Here is a 7160-nt window from a genome sequence, read left to right on the forward strand (position 1 = left end):
TACTGAAAACTATTGTGAAACAAGTCTTGATTAATCCATCAACACATGTCATTGCAATTTTACATTCTTTTTCATTACCAATTTTCTTTACTCGACAATAAATGGAAGTTGTACAAACATGAGAAAGAGAGACAATAATAATACAAGGCTTTTTACTCTTCTCCACTCTCCTAGCCTCTCCTCCTTCTCTTTATTATTTCTTGTTTTTCTTCATAGTATTTTATATACACATATAGGTGTATTATAGTTATTATTTATAACAAAAACTAATTAATTTAAGCCTCGTAATCCATCAACGGTCAATCTCGATCTCTCTCTGTCTCTCTGCTTATTTTGCCAAAAGGTTTGTGATATACTCAAATTTAACCCTGAGCTACTCTCTCAAATTAAGAAGTCAATTGTAGTACTTAGGGATTGAATCCACAAGAACTCTAGATTCACACAATAGATTTAATAATCTTTTAATTATGCTAAACCAATAATATTTAAATTAAATTGCAAGATGAAACAGAAATAAAGAGTTGTAAAATTCAGAAGTATTAAACGCTAGGCTTAGGGAAATTCTCAGGAAATCATGGAAAATCATATCAATTAATTAAACAAGCAGGATTCAACAATTAAGCACCGTTCTTGAACTCTAAACACAATTATAAAATAAATCAGTTCTCACTGCAAATATTGATAAGCTCAAATTAATCCCTAGAGCTACTCTCTCAAACAAGAGATCACTGCAGTACTTAGGGGTCGAATCCACAGAGACTCAAGATCAAACACAATAAATTGTAAAGTTTTGTAAATTACGCTAAACAAGTTAAACTGAATTAAAATAAAGCAATGCAAATATTAAAATAAAAGTGTTGTGAATTCAGAAAATCAAAAGAGCTAAGCCTAGGGAATTTCTCAGGAAGTTATGAAATATTAAATCAGATAAATTAATTAAGGTTCAAGCAATAAAAATCAGATCTAGAACTCTAAACTTTTGGTAAATTAAATCAGTTCTCACTGCAAATAATATCTAAATTTAAAACCAGAAAATCCAAATCTCTTTGTAAAATTCTAAGTAATAAATCAGCTTTAAAAACAGGTTTAGATAAGTTCACAGAATTATTAATTCAAATCTCTTTGTAATAAACAATTCTGCTCATCAATGGTTTAATCAGGAAAACAATTATATTCTCATATTAATTTATTTCCCTAAGATAATAATTCTAGGTGATCAATCAAGAATTATTGTGAAGAACAACCAAGGATGAAGATCATAAAAGATTAAGAACCCTAAAAATATCAGATCTAATAAATCATAAAAACCCTATGAAAAACCCTAAACCTAACAAGCAAATTACTCAGACATGTTTAATGAAGAACAAATCATAATTCTGAATAACATGAATAGATATTAAAAGTAAAAGAGGGAGTTCAAGAAATCTTCTCTCTACAAAGAATTCAGATCTATCTCTCCCAAAAGCTCTCAATATCCTTCTCTCAAAAACTGCTAGAAAATAACTTAAGGGTTTCTAAAACCCAAAAACAATATATATACATCCTAAAATACGTCCAGGGGCTTATGTTGCAATTAAAGAAGACTTTGGGCAAATTTGTAAAACTTCCAAATCTCGTAGGGTAAACATTAGTGTCGATCGATGCTCCTTGTGTGGTGTCGATCGATGCTCGGTTTCTGATCCGACTCCAACTTGATTTCCTTCGGTAAAGTGCTCCAAAATGATCCAGATTGTTCCATATTGCTCCATTCGTGCCAAATTCCTAAATAACCTGTTAAGACTCAAAAATAACCTAGAAACAAATCAAAAGACTCAAAAAGCACACTTATATCATGGTTAAAAACCATAAAAACCATGATATATCAAATATTATCTAAATTTAAAACCAGAAAATCCAAATCTCTTTGCAAAATTCTAGGTAATAAATCAGCTTTAAAAACAAGTTTAGATTGTTCACAAAATCACTAATTCAAATCTCTTTGTAAAAAGTAATTTTGCTCATCAAAAGGTTTTATCAGGAAAATCAATTATATTCACATATCAATTAATAATCCTAAGATCTAAATCTAGATAGCTAATCAAAGATCTAGCATTAAGAACAACCTATGATGAAGAACAAGAAAGATAATGAATCCTAAATTAACAGATCTAACAATCCATGAAATCCCTAATGAGAAAACCTAAACCTAACTTGCAGATCGACTATGACATAATCAATGAAACACAAAATATCTTCTGAATAAATTGCATTAAGAAAGAGATTAAAGAAGAAGTAAAGGAGTTCTGAATCTTCTCTGAAGGAGTCTTGATTCTTCTCTCCAAGAGCTCTCTAAAATCTCTCAGGGTTTTGCTCTCAAAAGTTTTAGGGAAAAATAAAGCTTAGGTCTAAACAATGACCATAAAAATCCTATTTATATTCCTAAACACGGCCAGGGACCAATGATGCAAATATGGAAGACTTTAGGGCAGATTTGTAAATCTTCAAAACTTGTGGAAAAACTTCCAATTCTTCTTGTGGCCTAGCATCGATCGATGCTATCAGTGTGTTGATCGATGCACTCTCTAAATTTCATCTCCCAACTTCGTATCTCAGCTTCAATGCTTGATTAAGCTCCAAATCTTCATATTTAGCTTCATTAAGCTCTCATCCATGTTAAATCCTATAAAGACTCAAAAGACTCTAAAAATACTAAAAATACTCTATAATTAAGACTTATATCATGGCTAAAAACACCTAAAAACCATGATATATCTGTTTGGTGAAACTGAGTGAAATAAATTGGGCTTAACTGGGCTTACACAGTTCAAATAGAAAAGCACAGTTGAGAAAAAAAAAACTGATGTGTCAGCATTACAATTACAGAGTTCAAGATATTTTTTATCAAATAACCCTTAAAACATTTACTTATTTACAACTCTCTGTCATTGTATTTAGTATTAAAAAAACAAATCTAGAATCCTTTCCTCTCAAGGTGAGAGTCTCACCTCATTATTATTTACATAAATATATTATTGACATATATAAGACAATGTTTTTCTATAAGTTTTTAAAAATGAAAATTTAATCAACAATTAAAATCCAGAAATGTATTTAATTATCAATTTTATAACATATTTAATTATTAGAAATAAATTACATTTCACAAACAATAAAAAAAATTATTCATTTATTTACCACTTTTATATATTATTCTCATTACATTTTTAAAACTTATGATTAGTTTAAATTAAATCGATTAGTCGAAAAAGTATTTTTTTATCTATTTAATGGTATAGTGATGTAGATGATAATGTTAAACATAAAATATGTGAATTTGATTTTTAGAAACACAAAAACACATCAAAAATTTCTACACCACCTTAAAATTCTATTCAAAGTTCAAAAAATAATATCTATTTCACGGTAAAACGTATTTTACCGAAAATAAACACGAATTTGAATAAACAGAAAAACTTTAATTACATATTTTGTTTTACACAAATAAATCTTAAATCTCAAATAATAATTTTGCTTATAATATTTTATTTAAATTGATTTATCCCGCACATAGTGCGGGTTGGTACCTAGTTACTCTTATTGTGAAATAAATTGGCTTAAAAGCTATCATGTGTAATTACACTAGTTTGTTTCTTCTATAAAACTCTTCTTTTTAACAATTTACTGTAGTTTTCTTTTACTGAAAACTATTGTAAAACAAGTGTGATTAATCCATCAACACATGTCATTGTAATTGTCATTGCAATTTTACATCTGTCATTACCAAGTTAATAAGTGTATGACTCATAACTTCTTTACTCCACTATAAATAGGAATTGTACAAACATGAGAAAGGGAGACAATAATAATACAAGGTTTTTTACTCTACTCCACTCTCATAGCCTCTCCTCCTTCTCTTTATTATTTCTTGTTTTTCTTCATAGTATATTATATACACATATAGGTGTATAATACTCTCTCCGTTTCATAATATAAGATGTTTTAGAGAATTATTTGTTCAACAATATAAGATATTTTCAATTTTCTATGCAACTTTTAGATTAGTTTAATATTTTATATTATGCAGTCTTGTTTATAATTGGTTGAACTTTTTTAAAGTGGTAATTTCTTAATATGCGTGTTTTACTCAAAACATCTTATATTTTGAAACGGAGGGAGTAGTTATTATTTATAACAAAAACTAACTAATTTTCTCAAAAATCAATTTTAGAAAAATAAAATAAAATATTTGACTCTTTAGGCATTTTAGCTTATGGCATTCTGATGAAATTTGTAAAAGGTTCTCTTTATTATCAGTGAAAATATCTTTTACACATAGAAGACATCTCATTCTCTTACTTCTACTTCAAATTATCCAGGTGAAAAAAACACAACAAAAATTTTAGATAAAACTCACACGTTAATAAAAGTCACAGAAGAAGAGACTATGGATTACTTAAACTACTACTTAAAACAACATTTGATCAGACATCAAGCCTCCCGGTCTGAGAAAGTGTGCTGCTTCGGTATCTAGGAGACAAGTTAACAAACTCCAACGCCTGTGTTCTGAGCTGAACCGGGTAATCAGCTGCACAACCGATCCTTGGACCAGCTCCGGTACACCATTTCAGCGATAGCTGATGGCCCAACTGTAAGGATTTCGACTGTTTCTTTGAGTTGATCCTTAGTAGCATTGAATTCTCTGGCACGTTGGCTTTTGGACTCTCAAGTGCACCTGAGAGTGTTCTCTGGTAACTACTACGTTTCGCCTCTTCAAGTGTACCGAGTGTTCCGTTACTGTTCTTATATGTTTCAGTCTCTGCTTGGTATGTTGCGTCCTCTTTCTTTAAAGATTCGAGATCATCTCTGCCAAGACTCGGTCCGATTAATTAAAGCATATCGCCGTACAGAGGAAGTCAAACGTGGGTGGTTAGCCAGCAGTACACAGCCCTTACAAAACTCGGAGCCAATAGTCTTAACAGAAGCCGACGCAGCCGACTTAACTGGACCGTACAACGACCCGCTGGTGGTCGAAATGAAGATAGGCAAAAGTATGGTCACCCAGATCCTGATCGACACTCGCAGCTCGGTCAATGTCATTTCTAAAAACGTGCACATACAGATGGAGGTCGACTTGCTATTAGCGGTGTTCAACCTCTCACTGGATTCGACAATGACACAGTCATGATGGTAGGAACAATCATGCTACCAATTTACGTTGGCGGAACGATGCACTGCATCAACTTGGCCATCGTTTATAAACCGATTGTGTACAACATAATAATAAGCACACCCTGGCTGCACAGGATGAAAGCCGTGGCGTCCACATATTACCAATGCGTCAAGTTTCCGACTTCTAGAGGAATCTAAATTTTATGCAGAGAGCTTCTAGTCGCAAGGACCTGCTTTATCATTGAGCGCTAGCAGCGTAACAAATATAATATGAAGTTGATCCCAGCTAAGTGCTCGTTCGATGTTACCTAGGAGAATTCTTAGGATACCTCGTCACCAAGAGAGGTATCGAAGCTAACCCGAAACAAATTTCGGCGCTCGTCAACCTCCATTCTTTAAGGAACACTCGTGAAGTTCAATGTCTTACCGGACGAATAGACGCCCTAAATCGATTTATCTCCCGATCTACCGACAAGTGTTTACCGTTCTACCAGCTGCTTCGCAGCAATAAAAAGTTTGAATAGGACGGCATGTGTGAGGCTGCCTTTCAAGAATTAAAGAACTATCTCGCTACTCCCCCGTCCTGGCAAAACCCGCTCAAGGTGAAATGTTGTACCTCTACATCGTCGTTTCAAGCTCGGTGGTCAACGGCATACTCATTAAGGAAGACAGGGGTAAACAACACCTGATATTCTATGTTAGCAAGACCCTTGACAGAGCCGAGCTCCGCAATCTCACTTTGGAAAAGCTCGCCTACGCTGTAGTCATCTTGGCTAGAAAGCTGCGACCGTATTTTCAGTCTCACAATGTTGAGGTCCTAACCAATCAGCCCTTGCGGATCATACTACACAGCCCCAACCAGTCAGGTCGCCTCGCAAAGTGGGTGGTGGAGTTAAGCGAGTACGACATCGAATATAAAAATCGCACTTGCGCGAATTCACAGTACTTGCTGATTTTTTGGTCGAGCTCTCTCCCGAGCTAGAATTAGGCGCTCCAAGAGAAGAGAAATGGAAGCTGCACGTTGACGGTGCATCCTCCCGACATGGCTCCCAGATTGGCATACTCCTCGCTTCGCCCATAGGTGAAGTACTTGAACAGTCATTCAGGCTCGCCTTTACAACATCAAACAATGAGGCCAAGTACAAAGCATTGATCGTAGAAATGAGACTAGCCGGTGGGATTGGCGTCAAGAAGTTACAAGTTTTCTGCGACTCGCAGCTGGTAACCCACCAGTTCAGTGGCGACTATGAAGAAAAAAATGACCGAATGAACGCCTATCTGAAGGTCGTCCAAGATCTATCTGGTTCTTTCAAGTCGTTTAAATTGATTGAAATCCCTCAAAGCGACAACGCACCGGCTAACGCGCTGGCCGTCCTCGCATCACCGGTCAATCCCGAATTTTGCCGAATCATCCCCGTGGAGAGTATCGACGACCCTGCATCGATCTCTCGACAAGCGCCGGCCTAGATGCCCCCAACAGTTCCCTTCAAGTCGAAATTCCCGATATTCTAGATTCAAAAAAGCAAAAAATACTTTTGAGTTGAAACTTCCGATGTTCATGCCTCAAAGAAGCAAAAAACGGATGATAGCACTTCATTCCTCACGTTGCTCATTGTCGAGCCGTCAGCCGGCGCACTACCCAATCTCCCTGTCGAGCAAGGACCTGTCGAGCAAGGAACTGCCGAGGAAGAACCCGCGTCATCATCCCAAGGATAATCTAATTCCGACCCCGTACCCCGAGACTGGCCATACGATTGGCAACACGAAACAGGCGGCTATATTGCAGATGGTATTATCCCCTCGGACATATGAGAAGCCGGACGCATTCTGTAACACCCGCAAACCAAATTTTGGTATTTTGGTAAGGGTGTCGATCGACACCTCCTAGTGAGGCATCGATCGACACCAATTGTGGTCGGTTTGGTCGGTTCAATTTTAATTGTCCGGTTTGCGTGGTTGGTTTAGGGAATCCCTAAATCGAGTTTTAAAGGAAGAAAACGACCTAGGGTCGT

This window comes from Camelina sativa, chromosome 9 (genome assembly GCF_000633955.1).
Source record: "Camelina sativa cultivar DH55 chromosome 9, Cs, whole genome shotgun sequence".
In the NCBI taxonomy this organism is placed as follows: domain Eukaryota; kingdom Viridiplantae; phylum Streptophyta; class Magnoliopsida; order Brassicales; family Brassicaceae; genus Camelina; species Camelina sativa.